Source organism: Saccopteryx leptura, chromosome 13 (genome assembly GCF_036850995.1).
Source record: "Saccopteryx leptura isolate mSacLep1 chromosome 13, mSacLep1_pri_phased_curated, whole genome shotgun sequence".
Lineage (NCBI taxonomy): Eukaryota > Metazoa > Chordata > Mammalia > Chiroptera > Emballonuridae > Saccopteryx > Saccopteryx leptura.
In genome coordinates, this window is record NC_089515.1 from 26,732,712 (window position 1) to 26,751,848 (window position 19,137).

At 44.4% G+C, this 19,137-nt stretch overlaps 1 pseudogene; it reads right to left on the minus strand.

Moving 5' to 3' along the window:
• Positions 1-16,548: 16,548 nt before the first annotated feature.
• LOC136384934 (large ribosomal subunit protein eL38 pseudogene) lies at positions 16,549-16,761 on the minus strand (annotated as a pseudogene).
• Between the last annotated feature and the right edge of the window lie 2,376 nt (positions 16,762-19,137).

Sequence of the window (19,137 nt, forward strand, 5' to 3'; positions counted from 1 at the left end):
GTCTACAGTGGCTGAAGCCTGGGAGTCCTTTGGTTGGTTGAGGGGTTTGGCCCTTGTTCTTAGGCAATGAGGAGCCATCCTGGAGGGCAATAAGCAAGTGTATGGTGTGATCCTATTTTCTATTTAAGAACAATAGCTCTGGAGGATGTACTGAAGGTGGCTGAGAGTGGAGGCAGGAAAACCAGTTAGGAAGTCAGTGTAGTAGTCTGAGAGAGATAATGAGAGTAGCTGACAGAGGTGTTACAATGGGAGAAAGAGAAGAAACCATCAGGAAGGCAGAGTGAATAGAACTGGGGACTGAACTGTTGTAGGGTAAAGGTGGCAGAGACGGAGGAGTTGAGAACAAAGCCCAGGACTTCGGCTTGGTCACTGATGTGGCTTGTGGTGCCACATACCAAGATGAGAAACTCAGAAGAGGAGCGGGGCTGGGGAGGGTGTGGGGAGAAGGCTAGATTTGGGTTTGGACATGTTGAGCATGAGATGGAAATATCCAAACAGAAATGTTCAGTTGACATGGAGTATAAGTGGAATAAAAATCTTGGCTGTAAATTTGGAAGTCATTGTTCATTTCTGTGTATTACTCAACAAATATTTATTGAGCATCTGTGATAGATTGGGCTGAGATGTAGCGGTGCATGAGACAGGCTGTGCCCTTCCCTGGTGGGGCTCACAGACATCGATGGAAAGGTGGAATCTGAAGTCATGAGAGTGGATGAACTTCCCAGAGGGAGAACAGAAGATAGTGCTGAGTGCCAGCATTGCAGAGCTGGAAGAGAGACAGCTATGCAACTGGGGCTCCTTTTCTTTCTCAAATCATGGAAGGGCATGCACTACATTTGCTCTGTTACCTTCTTAGATAAGGTTTGACTGGATGTCTCTTGTGGTCTCCATTCTTCAGGTCTGCTCCCTGCCAGTGTGACCACAGACTCATGTGTGTGAGGCAGTCAGGCTCCCTGAGTCTGCCTTCCTTCCACACATGGGGTCGTGGAAGACAAGTCCAGAAGACTCCGGTTACTCCTTCAGCTTCTGATGTTGTTTGAAAGAAATGAAGAGGCCCTGGCCGGTTGGCTCAGTGGTAGAGTGTCGGCCTGGTGTGCAGAAGTCCCGGGTTCGATTCCCGGCCAGGGCACACAGGAGAGGCGCCCATCTGCTTCTCCACCCCTCCCCCTCTCCTTCCTCTCTGTCTCTCTCTTCCCCTCCCGCAGCTGAGGCTCCATTGGAGCAAAGATGGCCTGGGCGCTGGGGATGGCTCCTTGGCCTCTGCCCCAGGCGCTAGAGTGGCTCTGGTCGCAACAGAGCGATGCCCCGGAGGGGCAGAGCATTGCCCCCTGGTGGGCAGAGCATCGCCCCCTGGTGGGCGTGCCGGGTGGATCCTGGTCAGGCGCATGCGGGAGTCTGTCTGACTGTCTCTCCCCGTTTCCAGCTTCAGAAAAATACAAAAAAAAAAAAAAAAAAAAAAAAAAAAAAAAAAAAAAAAAAAGAAAGAAATGAAGACTCCTCGCTATGGTCTTCAAAGCCATTCATGATCTGGCCCTTGTCCAGTTACCCAAACTCTTCATCAGACGCCCAGTGACTATCTTTCCAAATTCCCAGTCCCTGATCAGCCGTTGCTCTTCCCCACCCCCAAGCCTTGCACATGCTCTTTCTCCTAACACCATCTCCCTCTCCCACCTAGTTAGCCCAGCTAACACAATGACCTAGCTCAAGTGTCTTCCATCTGGGAGCCTTCTCTGTCTCCCAGAGCTCCTTAGAAGCCTCTGTCATGGGTTTCTTTTTAAGGTCTTAGCTCATATGATGATTGTGTTTTTTGCTTATCTGTCTGTACCTCTAGATAAGGAGATACTTTAGGGTAGGACTTGTTTTTTTGTTCACCTCAGTAGTCCCAGAGGTGAGCATTGTTTTGGGCACATTCTAGGTATTCAAAATAATAGGCTGTGCATTGATGGTTGGTTGGTGTTGAGATAGGACTGGAACTGGAGATGAGGCTGGGTGTTAGAGTCCAGCTGGAGGGTGATAGGGTATGGTTGTGTGTAGGGGGAGAACAATTTTTGGCATAGGACTGAGTATTGGAAGTGGGGCTATTGTTGGGGTAGGGCTGGAATTAGAGACAGAGCTGAGGTTGGGGAGTGCTGATTTGCAGGTAAGTCTAGGTGTTGCGGTAGGGTTGGGTGTTGAAGGTGAAATAGGTGGTGCTGGAAATGGGTAGTTCAAGTAGGCTGGGTGTTTGAGATAGACTGGTGTTGGAGGTTGGGTTAGGTGTTGGAGGTTGGAATGGTGTCGGCATGGTGCTGAGTGTTTGGGGGAGGGGTGGACACTAGAAACGCAATGTTGAGAGGTAAGCAGGCAACTGGGTATGGGAGAAAGGGGTCTAGATATTGAAGATGGACCAGTGAATGGGGAAGGGAGGAGGGGGCTGGATTTGGGAGCACCAGAAGGAGCCCCCTGAGACTTCTTCAGAGTTCTGACTTTAATGCTGCTGATCCAGCTCTTCCTCAATCACCAGCTTCTCCCCAGAAGGAGAGAAGGAGAGGAGACCCAGGGAGAAAAGCCTAAAAGGGTGAAGAAGGATTTTCATTATGAAGTTAATTAGCTTCAGAGCCGCTGCACCTTTCAGGACGAGGAATTAGAGGGATTTAATTGCTTTATCAGCCTTCCCTTTGATTTTCAGCAATCAGGCCGATTCCATTTAATTTAACTGCCACAGACGAGGAGAAAATTGATGCGCTCACCTGCCTCCGAGCAGAAAGAGAGAGAGCAGGGAAGAGGGGAGCCAGAGAGACTGGCAAACACAGAGTCTGCAGATTAATGAAAACCAACAGCATTTGCTCACAATTGGAGATGAAGTGTGCCCTCGAGGTGTTTGGAGCTGTGTGTGTGCCTGTGTGAATCTGTGTGCATGACTGTGTGGGAGTGTTTGCAACTCTACATGTTTGCATGGGTGTGACTGTAAGTGACTTGTTTGATGCAGAGCTGGGTATGTGGGTGAATGTTGGTATTGGGTGGTAGGTAAGTGATGGTGGAGGTGTGTGATTGACTTTTGAAGTCTCCTGTGCATGGAAACAACAGGGTGAATGAGGATGACTGTGTCTGCCTGTGTAACCATGTATATATTGACTACTGTGTGTCATTATGTAGGTAAGAATTTGTCTGTGTGTGGAACTGAACATCTATTAGTTTATTTGTTCACCAAATGGACTCTTGCTAAGATGCAGACATGGTGCTTTGGGACAAAGATGACTAAGATGGGGTCCCTGCCCTCAAGGATTCGTAGTCTAATAGAAGAGACAGACTGTCAAACAAATGTCGCAGAACTGTGCTGCATGGATTGCTCTGGGAGCACCGTTCTGGAAGGCCTCCCAGAAGGGGTGACTTAAAAGATAAGAGGTTTCCAAGTAGAGAAGGGATTGGTGGGGTTGTGGCACAGAAAGGGCCGTACAGCCAGAGGGTGCAGTGTGTGCAGCATAGGGGAAGCTGGACCGCCCACAAGGGCAGACCCAGAGCTGGAAGGACTTTAGGACATGCTAAGACGTGTGGACTTTTCCTCCTGGATACTGAGTAGAAAGTAACTGTGGAAGATTTGTGCATTAGGGAGGCCTCTCTGACTGCTGTGTGGAGGATGGATTAGCAAAGGCAAGGCCAGAGGCAAGGAAACCAGTTACAATCATTGCAAGATCCAAGGGAAGGGTTGTGTGAAGGTCTGAAGGAAGAGGAAAGAGAGAACAGATTAGGTAGAATGGGCAGACTTTGGGGAGGGGAATAGGAAGAAAGTATTGAAGGTTTATGACCATCTAGGTAGTAGGCAACTCCATCAAGGGAGATACTGGAAGAAGAGCAAGGTGAGGGCTTATGGCCTTGAACATATAGTTTAAGTTGTGATGGGACCTCCAGGTTGAGGTATGCAGCAGGCAGCTGGGTATGGGGTCTGGAGCTTGGCAGAGAGGTCTGGCTGGGAGACATAAAAGAAAAGAATAATTAGTATGTGTAGAAAGTAACTAATGCCATAGCAATGAATGAGACTACCTAGGGAAAGTGTTGAGATCAAGAAAAGAGGAGGGTCAAAAGGAAAGCCTGCATGTGAAACTGGAGGGAGAAAAAGAATCAGGGAAAGATGATGAAGAATCAGAACAGAGGAAAACTGAAAGTGAGGAAAGAGAAGAGAACATTGATAAGAAGTTGAGTTCAGCTTTGGACATGTTGAATTTGAGGTTTGCTATGGGACATTAATACAGCAGTGTCCAGGGGCCTGGGTTCAGAGCCCAAAGCTCTCTGAATAATGGAAGGTTTAGGGATGTGAAAGTTCGTGGTGGAATCCGGCATGGCAGGTGTATAGCATGAATGGATGGATGTAGAAGACAATGAGATTGGGAAGGGAGTCGAGATATAGAGGATTTTAAATCAACCTGCTAGTTAGTACTTTCATCTGAAGGCAGGAGCTATTGACTATCTTTTTTTTTTTTTTTTTCTGAAGCTGGAAACGGGGAGAGACAGTCAGACAGACTCCCGCATGCGCCCAACCAGGATCCACCTGGCACGCCCACCAGGGGCGACGCTCTGCCCACCAGGGGGCGATGCTCTGCCCCTCCGGGGCGTCGCTCTGCCATGACCAGAGCCACTCTAGCGCCTGGAGCAGAGGCCAAGGAGCCATCCCCAGCGCCCGGGCCATCTTTGCTCCAATGGAGCCTTGGCTGCGGGAGGGGAAGAGAGAGACAGAGAGGAAGGAGGGGGGGTGGAGAAGCAAATGGGCGCTTCTCCTATGTGCCCTGGCCGGGAATCGAACCCGGGTCCCCCGCACGCCAGGCTGACGCTCTACCACTGAGCCAACCGGCCAGGGCTTGACTATCTTTAACAAGGAAGATGACTTGCTCAGATTTTCATTTTAGAGGTCATTTTATATCTTAGTTTGATTTCCTCCAAATCAGAGCTTGGGACCAGAGAACTAGGGTGAAGGCTGTTTATTTGGGAGACGATCCCAGGGAGCAGCAGTGGGGGAGTGAGAAAAGTGAAACAGAAACGGGCCGCTGTCACTGTGGGCAATTGGTGCTCAGTCCTTGGGGACTGTCTCAGGAATAATGGAGAATGTATCTCGGAATTGTCTTCCTAAAGGACAGGAAGCTGGGCACTTAATCTGCTGACTGGGTTCCCCATTGGGTGTCGGTTGCCCTCAGGGCCACAGCATCCCCTTTCTTTTTTTTTTTTTTTTTTAAATATTTTATTTATTGATTTTTTTAGAGAGAGAGACAGAGAGGGAGAGAGAGAAGGGGGAGGAGCAGGAAGCATCAACTCCCATATGTGCCTTGACCAGGCAAGCCCAAGGTTTGGAACCGGCGACCTCAGTGTTCCAGGTTGACGCTTTATCCCACTGCGCCACCACAGGTCAGGCCTGCATCCCCTTTCCCAGGCTAGCTGCACTGGAATCAGAAATGAGCTGAGGGGAGGAGATGCTACTCACCGTGAAGGCATCTGTTGCGTTCTGGCAGCCACTTGGGAGAGGGAGGGGAGTGAGGTTGGAGGTAGAGATACCAGTCAGAGGATAATTATAACATCCAGGCAATCCAAGATGAAGAATGTAAGAACTGACAGAAGGAAGGGTCATTCTGGAGGCATAGACTTAACAGGACTTGAAGATCAGTAGGGCATTTGGGGTTTGTGGTAGGTAGAATAATGGCTCTTCAATAACCCATATCTTAATCCCAAGAACCTATGGATATGACATGTTACATGGCAAGGGGGAATTAAGGTTGCAGATGAAATTAAGGTTACTAAGAAGGTCCAGCAGATTATCCTGGATTATTTGGGTGGGCCCAATGTGTGAAAGGCCTTTATGTGTGAAAGGAGGCAAGGATTAGAGTCAGAGAGAGAGAGTTGAAGATGCCATGCTGCTGGTTTTGAAGATGGAGAAGGGGGCCATGAGCCAAGAAATGCAGGTGGCCTCCAGAAGCTGGAAAAGGCAAGGAAAGATTCTTCCCTAAACCTCCTGAAGTAACACAGCCCTGCCCACATCTTGACTTGAATGCAGTGAGACTCAGTTTAGACTTCTGACTTCCATAACTGAAAAATAATAAAATCGTTATTTTAAGTTACTAAGTTTGTGGTTAATTTGTTACAGCAGCAACGGAAGACTAATAAAGGGACCAAGAAAGAAGGCACTCAAGTGATTTCCAAAATTTCTAGCTTGTGCCAGAAAGGGAATAGAAATAAATTTGAGAGAGAAGCTTCTGAGCTTTCAATCATGTTCTTTGTGGCTATAGAAACTTCCATATGGAGTTACCCATGTGGAACAGAAAGCCAGGGTGGGAAAGATGTTTCCGAAGGTGGTCTTCATCAGCGTGGTAATATTTGAAGCTGTGGGAGCAGGAGAGTTTGCCTAGCAGGGCGTGAGGACACAACACGGGGGAAAGGCCAGCATGTTGGGGGCTGATGGAGTTGTTGCTGGCAGTGGGGACTGGGTCTGTTGATCTCTGTTTCCCCTTTACAAGCTCTTTGAGTTCCAGTGATGGCTCTGTGGACTGTCCCCCCCATCTCTAGGCCCTTGGTTTCTCAAGGAGGTAGGCTGCAGGGCCGCTCTGTATTGTTGTGTGTGCTGCACGTTGCACAGCTAATGGACATCATTCACATAGACTGCAATACAAATATGGTGCTTTCCTAGAGTTGTCAGGGTGCAACCTTGCCAACAGTCCCTGATGCCATGGTTGGTCTATTGAGAAAGACAAGAAAAGACTCTCCCTTGCCCCTAACTACATATCTAGAGACTACGCCCTGGGTTGAATCCAGGATGCAAAAAAGTCTCAGGAGCAAGGCCCAGACACAGAATAATGACAGCACCTGGAAGGGATGGGGCCCTGTAGGCCAGGCTGTCGGGTGTCCAGGCCTGGACCTGCTGTCAACCCCCATTCCTTGGGAGGACAGCTCTTCCCTCTCCCCTGGCACCCCACGCCTGTTGACTGCCTTTTGATTAGAATGTGGACTCTAACTTGGAATTAACCTGATTAATGTAATGAAGGCAGGGCCGGCTCAGCACCGCCCGGTGATGAGGGGAGATGGATTGGGAGCGAAGGCGCTCGGATGGAGGCGCGGCCGTAATTGCTGTGTTTACTGCTACCTGCCTCGCTGACCCCGCTGTTTAGCCCATTAATGATGATGCACAAGCCTCACTTTCCAGAGATAATGACAGAGAATCTTGGGGGAGGGTACAGGAGGAGGTAAAGGGAAGTGGGGGTCTGGAGTTCAAGGGACATGGGTCTGAGGATGGAGCCCTGATGAGGGTGAGAAGACGAGGGGCTAGGGGGACAGAAGCATATGGAGAGACAGAGGGAGCAAAGGTACCAGGCGGGGGTTTTCTCTTAGCTCCTGCACCCTTAGTATGCTCTAGGATAATTGCTTGAGCAGGGGCTGCTGCAGCTGGTAGGGCTCTTTGACTAGGTGGGAAGCCAGCACCACTGCCAACTCAGTTCAGGAGGTCTTCTTGGAGGAGGGGCCTTGGAAAGACCAAAGAAAACTCAGGAAGTTGAATAAGGGAAAACCAGGGAGTTGAATCAGCACTAGTTGAACCTGGGGCAGGGAGAAAAGCATATGGGAGGTTGCATAGAACCTTTGGGGACATGGTGTGGCGTGGGTATCCATCTACGTACTCATGTACTCAGCATAAAGAATCAGTGCATAAATCAATGGGAAAACATCACTTTGATTAATTCTTCTTTGGTACCTCAAAGAACATGAAATGGATGTTCTTAATCTCATCTGCTGCACCTCCATGTACTTCATCCTCACCCATGTGCATCATTCATTCACTCGCTCATTCATCCACTTATTCACAATAGTCAAGAGTTGTCCTAGGTCTGCTGCAGACATGCTGACCCACTTGGGCCTCGGTTGGCTACTCTGTAAGTGAGGGGGAGGAGCAGGTGGTCATCCCTGTGGGATGAAACAGCAGTGCAGCTGTCTGGATGCCTGCAGTCTGCCCCGGAGGCTGGGTGGGTGGAGGGCCCTCTCAGAGCAGCCCTGAGGACACTTGGAGTGTCTTTCTAGCCACTGCCTGCTGGACTCCAGTAGGGTTGCCCACCCCAGTGTCTTGGCTTCTTAGTAGTTGGTTGGCTTTCTGGACCCTCAGTAAGCTCATGGGCAAAAAAACTCCCTGCTTTTTCTTACATGAGCCATGGACAAACCTGGACCATCTCACAGTGCCCTGGGACAATTGCCTTATAATTGTGACACAAACTTAGGACTTTACATTTATCCCTTAAATTACATTATGTTAATTTTGACTCATTATTTTAAGCTGTCTAATTTTTCCCTCCACCATTCAATGTGTTATATCTTCTAATAACTTGACGAGTCTGGAGGTCATTAACAAAAGTGGGGAACAGGAAAGGCCAAGAATGGAGTCATGGGACCCGGCTCTAGAAGTTTCCTTTTAGGCTTATACTTTTCTCTTTATTTTCTCCACTTTGACTACTGGTTCTTTTTTTTTTTTTTTTTTTTTGCATTTTTCTGAAGCTGGAAACGTGGAGGCAGTCAGACAGACTCCCGCATGCGCCCGACCGGGATCCACCCGGCACGCCCACCAGGGGGCGATGCTCTGTCCATCCGGGGCATCGCTCTGTTGCAACCAGAGCCACTCTAGCGCCTGGGGCAGAGGCCAAGGAGCCATCCCCAGTGCCTGGGCCATCTTTTTGCTCCAATGGAGCCTCGGCTGCGGGAGGGGAAGAGAGAGACAGAGAGGAAGGAGAGGGGGAGGGGTGGAGAAGCAGATGGGCGCTTCTCCTGTGTGCCCTGGCCGGGAATCAAATCTGGGACTTCCGCATGCCAGGCCGACGCTCTACCACTGAGCCAACCGGCCAGGGCCTGACTACTGGTTCTTGGTGAACCTATTATGATTATTACTTTGTAGAAATGTTCTCTATTTAGTGCCCATGCACTTTAGTAACCTATTTTCCAGCTAGCATATAAACTCGCAAGGGCAAGAACCACATATCCTGTTTATCACCGATTCTCCAGTGCCTACCTCCGTGTCTGAGCATCGAGTGCTCACTCATTTTAGCATCCTTGAGAACATAAATGACTTAAATGACTCTTCTGACAGAAACAAGGATAGTAGCTGGGCCAGGATTGGGTGATTTGTGCATTTAGAGATAATGTGTGGGCATGTGAGTGTGTGTTTGGAGTCAGGCAAACTTAGCTTTGAACTTTGATTTAGTAATTTATTAGCTGCATGATTGAAGGTGATTACTTATCATTTCAGAACCTCAGTTTTTCATCTGTAAAATGGGCATAATAATATCTACCCCTTTCAGTTTTTGTGACGATTAAATGCAATGATGGAGACAAAGCCTCCTAGGTAAGGTTTGACACTCTGTCTATTAGTGACAGCTCCCTCTTTTTCATTCCCCTCCCTCTTCCTTATAGTGAAGACAGAACTCACAGGGAGAAAGAAAAAAGCATGTGAGGAATGTTATTTGTGCTCTAAGATAGTTCAGTACAATTTTCGGAGTCAGATTGTCAACCCCGACTTTTTTTTTTAAAGCTCTTGGCCCTGGCTGGTTGGCTCAGTGGTAGAGTGTTGGCCCGGCATGTGGAAGTCTTGGGTTTGTCCTGATCAGGGCACACAGAAGAAGTGACCAACTGCTTCTGCTTCTCCACCCTCCCTCTTCTCTTTCTCTCTTCCTCTCCTGCAGCCATGGCTCGAAAGGTTTGAGTAAGTTGGCCCCAGGTGCTGAGGATGGCTCCATGGCCTCACCACAGGTGCTAAAATAGCTCAGTTGCCTAGGAAAAAGCAGTGGCTCCAGATGAGCAGAGCATGGCCCTATAAGGGACTTGCTGGGTGGATCCTGGTTGGGGCGCATGTGGGAGTTTGTCTCCCTCCCTCCCTCTCACTTAATAAAAATAAATAAATAAAAAGCTCTTTTCCCACATTAAGTGAATTATGAATGTTAATGAAAGAAAAACTGGAAAATTCAGATGTGTAAAATAAAGCATCGCCTGTCATCTTATCACCCAGATTACCACTGTTCACATTTTGGTGTATATCCTTCCAGAGTTTATTTTTATGTACACAATCAACTTTCTTTTTACAAAAACTACATTATATAGTACAGGTTGTTTTGAAACTTTTTTTACTTAACAATAGTGGGAAATTTTTCATGTCAACAAATATATATTAGTTCTGTAATCTATACCAGCATTGTTAATGGTTGCATAGTATTCTACTGTAAGGATAACTTTATTGAATAATCTCTTAATGATGGACACTTGGAATGCTTTCTGCTTTTAAAAACAATAATGCAAGGAACATCTCTGAGCATGTAACTCTATATCCAAAAGAGGCAAGGGAGAGTCACCAATGTGACTGCCTGGAAAGGTCTCTAATGAGACCAGCTTGACAAAGTCTTGCACAGACCATGGAGGAACGAAGAGTGACCAGGGAGAGGGACACCAGATTGGCAACACACTGTGAAAAGCATTTGAAAAGTCAGAGCTTTGAAAGCATGAAGGTTATGAGGACTCCTGGCAGGGCAATGGCCCACAAGCTCATGTTCATCTATCCCGTAGAGCAGCGATTTTCAACGGTGAGCTGAAAGAATTTTTAAATCAATTTAAGGGAAAAGAGGCACTGACCTCTTTTCCCTTAAATTGTCAAATAAGAAAACGACAACAGTCAGCACAACAATAGCTGTCCAGTGTGAGTGAATCAAAATTATAATTAATTTTTGGCAGATTAGCAAAAAATATACTTTCTGCTGTGCCACAGAATTTCAGTAATTAGTTTATGGGTGCCACAAGATGAAAAAGGTTGGGCCCTGGCCGGTTGGCTCAGCGGTAGAGCGTCGGCCTGGCGTGTGGGGGACCCGGGTTCGATTCCAGGCCAGGGCACATAGGAGAAGCGCCCATTTGCTTCTCCACCCCCCTTTTTCCTCTCTGTCTCTCTCTTCCCCTCCCGCAGCCAAGGCTCCATTGGAGCAAAGATGGCCCGGGCGCTGGGGATGGCTCCTTGGCCTCTGCCCCAGGTGCTGGAGTGGCTCTGGTCGCAGCAGAGTGACGCCCCGGAGGGGCAGAGCATCGCCCCCTGGTGGGCAGAGCGTCGCCCCTGGTGGGCGTGCCGGGTGGATCCCATGCGGGAGTCTGTCTGACTGTCTCTCCTCGTTTCCAGCTTCAGAAAATACAAAAAAAAAAAAAAAAAAAAAAGATGAAAAAGGTTGAAAATCATTGTTAGAGCGGCTTGGCAACAATCGGAGTGGGACATTGCTATGTACTCACACAGGCTCTCCAATGTATACTGTTGACTGAGAAAAGCAAGTAACAGAAGAAAACCTTTGTCATTTGTGTATATGTGGACATCTTACTTCTTTTTAAAAAAATTATTTATTGACTTTTAGAAAGAGATGAAGGGAGAAGCGCGCGCGCATGCGCGCGTGCACACACACACACACACACACACACACACACACAGAAAGGCAGGGGAGCTGGAAGCATCAACTCATAGTGGTTGCTTCTCATCTGTACCTTGACTCAGCCAGCCCAAGGTTTTGAACTAGGGACCTCAGCGTTCTAGCTTGACGATCTATCCACTGCACCACCACAGGTCAGGCAAACCTCTTTTTTTTTTTTATTGTGGTAACTATATACATAAAATAAAATTTTACCATTTTAACCACATTAGAGTGGACAATTTGGTGGTATTAATTATATTCACAATGTTGTGCAGTTGTCACCACTATTTCTAAAATATTATCATCATCCCAAACAGAAACTCTGTATCTGTTATGCATTAACTTCCCATATTCCCTCCCATAAGTTCCTGGTAACAAATAATCTACTTTGTGTCTCTATGAATTTGCTTATAAGACATTTCATACGTGGAATCATACAAAATTTGTCTTTTTGTGTCTGGTTTTTTTTACTTAACACAATACTTTCAAAATTCATCCATGTTGTAGCATGTATCTAAACTTTATTCTTTTTTGTGACTGAATAATATACCATCATATGTATATGACACATTTTTTTATCCCTTCGTCTGATAGGCATTTTCATTCTTAATGTCAGAATTCTGTTCCTTCAAATCAACGTTCTGTGTGAAAACACTAAGTGGGAGCCTGTTTTCTTCCATCATTTTAAATAGCAAAATGCTAATAGATTGTGTCAACTTGAATCCTTCCACACATTTAGTTACATTTCCTAAAATGTAACTAAATCTTTAAAAATGCCAATATATAAATAACAAATTATTATGTTAGGATATAAAATGCTCAAAAATTGCTTTCTGGTTATAAAATAAGAAGTGTATGTAACAAATGGTTGCTTTATTAGCAATAATAAGGCCTCAGAACATCAGCCACATTCCAGACTCATATCCCCTTTGGTGATGCATTTCAAGATGTCTACACATTACTCTGACGCCCTACCAATTCTATATGATCTGTAACTTGGGATTTTTTCTGTACATTATTATGTTTTGAATGCCATATTAAGCTTGGGGATGCAAACGTAGTATTTTCCTTACATAAATGACAACTGAAAGACATTATTGTGAAATACAGTGTGTCCGTAAAGTCATGGTGCACTTTTGACCCGTCATAGAAAAGCAACAAAAGACGATAGAAATGTGAAATCTGCACCAAATAAAAGGAAAACTCTCCCAGTTTCATACCTATTCAGTGCAGTTCGATGTGGGTTCATGCACAGATTTTTTAGGGCTCCTTAGCTATCCCGTATAGCCTCTACAGACTTGTCACTAACTGATGGCCTCCACCAAACTGGCAGTTTCCTTCAACTGCTTATCCCACCGAGTAATGTTATTCCTATGTGGTGGCGCTTCGTTATAAACGCGCCAATGTTCACGTTGCACTTTGGTCATGGATTCGAATTTAGAGAGCCACAGAACACACTGAACTTTCCTTTGTACTGTCCACATCTCGACTGGCGTGGCCGTGGGCTGCTTTGCTGTATACACGGTGTTACATCATCTGCGCATGCGCACATGCTGCCACATCATCCTACAGTCAGACAGACTCCCGAATGCGCCCGACCGGGATCCACCCGGCACACCCACCAGGGGGCGACGCTCTGCCCACCAGGGGGCGATGCTCTGTTGCGAGCAGAGCCACTCCAGCGCCTGGGGCAGAGGCCAAGGAGCCATCCCCAGCGCCCGGGCCATCTTTGCTCCAATGGAGCCTTGGCTGCGGGAGGGGAAGAGAGAGACAGAGAGGAAGGAGAGGGGGAGGGGTGGAGAAGCAGATGGGCGCTTCTTCTGTGTGCCCTGGCCCCGAATCGAACCCGGGACTTCTGCACGCCAGGCCGACGCTCTATCACTGAGCCAACCGGCCAGGGCAGATTTCACATTTCTATCGTCTTTTGTTGCTTTCCTATGACCGGTCAAAAGTGCACCATGACTTTACAGACACACTGTATGTGTGTTCTATTAAGTTTGGATACTAAAAACCTAGAGATGTTCTGCCAGGAAAATGTTAATGGGGGAACATGTTCTATAGGATATGCTAACATAGTTAAACAAAAAACCAAAGCATGTTTTTAATGTACATATAGGTGTATAAGTGCACAAAAGAATATACACCAAACTAATAACAATAAAGAATGGACTAGAATTAGAAGAACTGGTCAATGAGAACTTTAGCTTTATCCATAATATTTACATTTTGATGAATATGTATTACTTGTGTGATTGAACATGAATGAATGAATAGATAAATAGATGAGTGAGTGAATGAATAAATAAATAAGTAAATAAATAAAGTGTGTTTAATACTCAGGGCAACCTTTGGGGTACAAGGTCATGTTGTGTTATTAGCCAAAGACAGAGAAAAGATCTGCTACCTTTCCTTTCCTTTCTTTCCAGAATATTGAGGAGAATGACTTCAAATCAGAAACCGTAAGAAAATGTTATAATAAAAAGTCCAGGTTCAGATAGTTGTCAAGATCATATGTGATCGGGAATCTGCTTTCAGTGACCTTTGGAGACCCGTGGAGGATGGGCGTGAGTGCTGTGGGATGGAAATGGACAAGTAGTGTGTATACTCAGCAAGGAGTAGGCAACGTATTTGGAAATTAATGATTGTCAGGATTGATGTTAATTCCTGGCAAAATTCTAGAAATGATTATTTTTTTAATTTTTGTGAGAGAGACAGAGAGAGGGATACGTAAGGAGGGACAGACAGGAAGGGAGGTGAGAAGCATCAATTCTTCTTTGTGCACCTTAGTTGTTCGTTGATTGATTTCTCATATGTGCCTTGGGGGGGGCTACAGCAGAGCGAGTGACCCCTTGTTCAAGCCAGTGACCTTTGAATCGAGCTGGTGAGTCCGTGCTCAAGCCGGCAATCTTGGGGTTTTGAACCTGGGTCCTCTGTGTCCCAGTCCGACGCTCAATCCACGGCACCACTGCCTGGTCAGGTTAGAAATGATTATTTCATATGGGGTCTGGCAATGTTTAGCAAGGAGGATGTGTCTGCCTTTGGTGGAAGCTAGCGTGAGGTCTGTAAGAACACACACTAAAAGAGAGAATATCTTGCTTCTTTTGTTGATAAAGATAGGGGAATGCTAAAAATACTGTTTTTGCTTTCAACAGGGCATTAAACAGTCTGTCAGATTATGCTTGTGGACACAATGAAGAAATGTGGGCTTTATGATGGCCCTGCTCAGGTGATTCATAACTGGTGAATCACTGTACCCAAAGGGGTGTGATGATGATAGGGTTTATGTCATCCTGCCAATGGGAGGTCTTTTGAGCCTGTGACTCAGACCTGATCATTCAATGTTTTTATAAGTGACTCAGATGAAGATCTAGGTGTCCAGTTCATCATACTTCCAGATGATGCAGAGGAACGGGATCACTAATAGTTTGGATGGCAATTGAGATTTGAAACGATCTTGACAGGCTGAAGCAATGATCATATATGAGCAAATGACATTTGGAGGACAGTGTGAGTGGAGTCCTGCAGGCAGGTTACAAAAGATCAGAGATGCCAATATGGGGCTGGAACCTTAGTTTAAGAATGAATCACTTGAAAAAGACCTACTTTATTTGCCAGCCAATTCATTGTGAATCAGTTGTGTGGCACTGTCAGGAGTATGATGACTCCCTGGCTCCCAAGCTGCCTTAGTAGATGCAGAAGGCTTGGAGTAAGAAAGGTCAATTGTCTTACTAGGGGCCATATTTTGCTAGGTTCAGAGCTGAGAGTCCTTCTAAGAGTGATGTCTAGGGAAGGTAACCCCAGTGCTAAAGGATCTAAACACCAAGTCCTAAGAGTAGAGTCACTATAAAGTTTATTACCTAAACAGGAACACATTTGTGAGAAGTAACTGCAATGTATAATAATTCTACATTTAAGGCATCATTGGGAGAACTGGAACTTTTTACACCAGAGAAGAAAGTAATTCAAATGATCAAATGGTTTTCATAGGAGAAAGGGAATAGATTTCTATGACCCATTGTCTGCTTTAAAAATTGTTATTTAGCCTGATCATGCAGTGGCGCAGTGGATAGAGCATCCACCTGAGATGCTTGAGGACCCAGGTTCAAAACCCCAAGGTCACTGGCTTGAGTGCAGACTCATAAACATGACCCCATGGTTGCTGGCTTGAGCTTGAAGCCCAAGGTTGCTGGCTTGAGCCCAAGGTTACTGGCTTTAGCAAGGGGTCACTGGCTCAGCTGGAACACCCAGTCAAGGCACAAATGAGAAAGCAATCAATGAACAGCTAAAGTGACACAACTACGAGTTGATGCTTCTCATCTCCCTGTCTGTCTATCTGTCTCTCTAGCTAAAAAGTAAAATAAAATAAAATAAATTGTTACGTAAAAAAGAATATGTGCTCATTGAAAAACTTCAACTGATAACCAAGTCTGCTATGTAAAATGGATACAATACTACTATCTACTCAAATTGTTGAGGGTTAAATGAGTGTAAAGTGTTTAGAATAGTGCATGGCATAAGAATTTGTAAGATAAAAATAAAACTGTTTAAAGGAAAAAGAAGTTCTCCCTTTCCCCACTTCTTCCCAATCCCTATTACCATCATGTGCCTCAGAATTAGCCATATTATTAATTTGTTGTATATATTTCCAAATATTTTAATTAAAAATCAAACTAATATGCTTATATGAAGCAAGTATAGCAAAATCCTGATAATGACTAACTTAGTGATTAGGTTATGGGAGTTTATTGTACTACTTTCTCTATTTTTTGATATCTTTGAATTTTTTATTAAAAATAGTTATTTAAGTTATAGTTATCTTCTATTAGTTCCCCATAGACAATATTTTTAAACTGTTTAACTATATTTTCTGATACCTCTTTATTTCTATGAAAATATTACATTTATATTAATATTTGACTTTTTATTTTTTGGAATTATCTATTGACTTTCTATTATGGAAGATGAAGATGGGGCTCTCTTATACTAACACTTATATTTACTTTATCTTTCCCAATTCTCTCAATATACTCATATCATAATTTGGAGTAAAATCAATATTTTGTTTTCACTTAAATAAAAGTGCCATTTGAAACATTTCAATATCATTTAGATCAGAATGTCTGGTTCATTTCAGCTCCTTCACTGTCAAACCTGGGAGCAGAAACGGCTTCAGTTTCTCTGCCTTCTCTTCATCTGTGATGATCAAGGTAGAAAGGTATCTGCTGCGTTGGACTTTTCACTTCACATTGTCCTTATTTTTCTTAATCTTAACAGATCTGGTGTCATTTCTCCTGGCTGTGAGCAGGAAGTCCTTGATTTTCTCAGTTTTGCGAGGCATAGCTAGGAGGTACAGGGAGCACATGGCCAAACAGCAAGCAGCAAGAAAAACAAAAAAGAACAAAGTGTAATTTTCCTTTTTACAGCTGAGTCATGTTGTAACTTTCATCACATATTATTTCTTGTGTAACTTTTTGTTTTTCCTGGGGTTAATAAGTGCCTCAGTTTTATTTTAGTTGCACTGTTTTCTAGTTACTTATTACTAATTCATGTTCAAATTTCCAACAGAAATATGAAACTCATTTTATTTTTTTCAAGCATATTTTGTCATCTATTGTTACTGGTGGTATCCTTTTTAGATCTACAATTTTTCTTTTTCCACTCAGGACCATCACTAACTCAAATTACTCACTGAGTAAAGTTTTTGAAAAAGGTACCCCCTCTGGACAGATGGGTTATCAAAAGGAGCTTCCTGGGATGACAAATTACAGAATAGATGCTCTCTTTGGGAAGATCAATTAGTGAGTGTTTTTTTTTTTTTCTCTCTCTATGTTTGATGCAACCCCTAATCAGGATCATGGCTTGGCAAGCAGAGTTCAAGATGGATTTTAGCTCTCATCTGTGGCCTCCGTGCTCAACACTTTTGGTTAGAAAACCACCTACACAACTGTATGTGATGTACTTGTTTCTGTTTCTATCTGTAATGGTTACTCCATGGATATGTTGCACAACTGTCATGGAATTTCCTTCTCCATCATTTTGGGAATTCCCCTCACCCCTCTCCTGTATTAGATCTTTTGCTTACTGGGTCCCAAGTATTCCTCTTTCTTGGTTTATTCATTCACTTTTGATGGAGAACATTCTTCAGTAATTTTAAAAGTAAGGATGCATGGGAATCTGGACGGATTTGGAAGCATGAACAAGACTATTGTAGTCTCAGACTTGATCAGTATTTTAGCTGGCTATAGAATTCAAGACTTTTAAAAAAAATTTTTTTTAATTTTTATCTTTTTACAGAGACAGAGAGTAAGAGAGAGGGATAGACAGGGACAGACAGACAGGAACGGAGAGATAAGAAGCATCAATCATTAGTTTTTCCTTGCACGTTATGACACCTTAGTTGTTCATTGATTGCTTTCTCATATGTGCCTTGACCGTAGGGCTACAGCAGACCGAGTAACCCCTTGCTTGAGCCAGCGACCTTGGGTCCAAGCTTGTGAGCTTTGCTCAAACCAGATGAGCTCGCGCTCAAGCTGGCGACCTCGGGGTCTTGAACCTGGGTCCTCTGCATCCCAGTCCAACGCTCTATCCACTGTGCCACCGCCTGGTCAGGCACATATGCATATATACATATATGTTAATTTCCAGGGGTTTAAGTATTATTCTCTGAATGTACCTTAAAATACATGCTGTTTTTATTTCACGGGTGTGTTTCTTTTACTCTTTGAGGTTATTAATTATAAACAGTTTTCATTTTGTTTTGCTTTTAGTTTTCTTCTCTTCCCTGAATTGTCTTTGTTTTTTTTTCAAGTTTATTTTCTTGTGGTAGTTAATTCTAGTCTCTACCTCTTATGTTAGAGGCTTACTTTAAACCAGGGGTCGGGAACCCTTTTGGCTGAGAGAGCCATGAACGCCACATATTTTAAAATGTAATTCCGTGAGAGCCATACAACGACCCGTGTACCTTACGCATTATCCAATAAAAATTTGGTGTTGTCCCGGAGGACAGCTGTGACTGGCTCCAGCCACCCACAACCATGAACATGAGCGGTAGGAAATGAAAGGATTGTAATACATGAGAATGTTTTATATTTTTAATGTTATTATTTTTTTTATTAAAGATTTGTCTGCGAGCCAGATGCAGCCATCAAAAGAGCCACATCTGGCTCACGAGCCATAGGTTCCCGACCCCTGCTTTAAGCCATTAATATCTTTTCCTGTCCATCAATACACAAAAGTAAGGCAGTAAAATATTGCATGTTTGAGCCCTGTTGATTGGTTGACATCACTGAAGAGTAATAAGGTGGAAACCCAGATGTTTTGTTGTTGACCCAGATGTTTTGTGGGAGACCCTGATTCCCAGAGTCTGGAGTTATTTTCTTTCAGGCTGGTCATTTTCTTTAGAATCCCCAGCTTAGACAGCTGACCAATTGAAGACAGTTATCAGCTTTCTGAAAGTCAGGCTGGGGAGATGGCTACTCTACCTACAAATTTAACTAATTTGATTTAATATAACAATGATTTAAAACTTTTGAATATTGAAAATTTAAAACATGTATTAAAGTAGAGAAGATAGTATAATGAATCCAGCTTAAGAATTAGCAACATACAACCAGTCTTGATCCAACTACTCTGCCCCCATATTATTTCATAGAAAAATCCCAGACATTATATCATTATATTATTTAATGTGTAAATATTTCTTTTTTTATTTTAT